The sequence below is a fragment of the Acanthisitta chloris genome, unplaced genomic scaffold, assembly GCF_000695815.1.
Source record: "Acanthisitta chloris isolate BGI_N310 unplaced genomic scaffold, ASM69581v1 scaffold18052, whole genome shotgun sequence".
NCBI classification, from domain to species: domain Eukaryota; kingdom Metazoa; phylum Chordata; class Aves; order Passeriformes; family Acanthisittidae; genus Acanthisitta; species Acanthisitta chloris.
In genome coordinates, this window is record NW_008659562.1 from 42,056 (window position 1) to 44,211 (window position 2,156).

Sequence of the window (2,156 nt, forward strand, 5' to 3'; positions counted from 1 at the left end):
AGAAGTCTAAGCAGGGGGTTCCATACTGTAACATTTGAACTGAGAACCACTTTGCTCACAGGCAAGTAAGGAGATAGCACTGCCTGGTCTGTGAAAAGCTCCTTCACGAAACAGAGGCAATTCATAGCTTTATTCTGGTGCATGAGCAAAGCACATTTAGAACCTCCTGGAATAAGTCATTAGGTATAGACCTTGGATAAAAAGCAAGAAGATATTTTACTTGGTCTTCCTTGATCCAGGTGGAGACCTTAAGCTCTAAAGGATACTTAGCTCATGAAAATTGTTTCACAGAATGCAAATTGTTGGCAGGTTGTTTATCTGAAGTCTATATTATCTTGCATTACAATCTCAAAAACCTCCATAAAATTAGCAAGTGCTAAGACTCAAATGTCAGTAACTTTCTGAAGTTATCCCTGTGGTTAGACTACTCCAAGAAACCTCCACATTAACAGGCAGAAAAACAGTCAAAACACTCAAAAGATATTTAAACAGTATTTGTATAGCTGCTCCTCAAACTTTTCAGGCAGAAACTGATGCACAGGAAGTTCCACCTGAATATAAGGAAAAACTTCTTTATTGTGTGAGTGACCACACACTGGAACAGCTTGACGAGAGAGGTTGTGGAGTCTCCCTCACTGGAGATATTCCAGAAGAATTTGGATGCAATCCTGTGCCATGTGCTCTAGGATGACCCACTTAGCAGGGAGGCTGGACCAAATGACCCACTGTGATCTCTTCCAACTTAATGTATTTTGTGATTCTGTGAAACCTGAATTCTAGTGTGTTTGTTTTCTCAAGTACATACATCTCTCAGGCTACAGTCCTCCTGGGGGGAATACCTAGACAGGACCTGACCAGATACTTGGGACTTTAACTCTAAGAAAGCAGGCAGAGGGATCTGTTGAAGATGGATGCTCCTCAAAACACTACCAGAGTAGCAACCAGAAGGATGGACCACCATAAACTGCTAATGCCTCTGTCTCCTGGTTCAGCATGTATCATAGTCAATGAACTTTACACAGATGGGTATATTTCAAGAGCTCTGTTTCTTTTTAGGAGTGGCAGGTAGAAAAACAAGCACATACTCTCAACATTATGTTTTGGTGCAGTGGAAATTTTACCTAGAGTAGAAAAAAGGCTATTTGCAGTTTCCCACTGCAACCCTGAAACAGTCTAGGAACTCAGAATGGTTCCAGCTGCAGTGGTTTCCCTCAGGAGGAGGAAACCATTGTAAAAGGGTGTGCTTTTAGTCACATTGCTATTTTAAGGGATTGTTTTCACACATGATCTTCATAGAGAAATAACTTAGACTGTTCACTGCAAATCTCATGTAAAACATGCTTTGACAGAGGAAAAAACAAATTTGAGAGTTAATAAAGGAAAAAAAACATGCCATATTGACCAGAATTCTTCAGTATTCTGCAACCACAATTCTTTTTCCAAGCATGCAGCAAGATGTCAGGCTCCTCATATATATGACTTGAGATAAAGCAGCAGAAAATGTCAAAACCTAGCTTGTGAAACTCGCTACAATAATCTGCAATCTGCTTTCCCAGCAAAGAAAGGTGTTTCTCCATTGTTCATGACGAACCTTCCTTTAAACCACTTGATTTTACAACTGTACTTGCTTAGCTGTTGGTATGGGTGGGTCCATACGTTCAGTGACTCAGCCTGAGCTCTGCACCAGGGATTCAGCTGGTTCCAGGAAAGAAGTAATCAGACAACAAGAGATGAAGCTACTAGAATAAAGGTATTATCAGGATCCAAGAAGAAAAAGTAAGCAAGAATATGCTGCACTCCCTACAGGTTTAAGGAGCATCCAGAGAAATCGAGCTTATGAGCATTTTCTCAGTCTAAGCGAAGATATATGCAAACAAATCAGGTATTATATTGGATATAAAGCACAATAGAGCAGGTACTTCTAGCTCCTAGGGGCATGAGCAGATTCAAGATCGCTTCAGAAGTGTCTACACTGTTTTCCTTTCATGGCTGTAGCACAAATACCAGGATCTCAAGAGACAGATCTTCAGCAGACTGTCCCTAGGTGGCAGAGTTTGTGCTAGCTGGGAGAAAAATAGTCAGTAAAACAAAACAGCAAACATAGGTTTTTGAAAAGCTGAACAGCTGGAGGGTATTCAAGAGACCCAAGTAAGTAT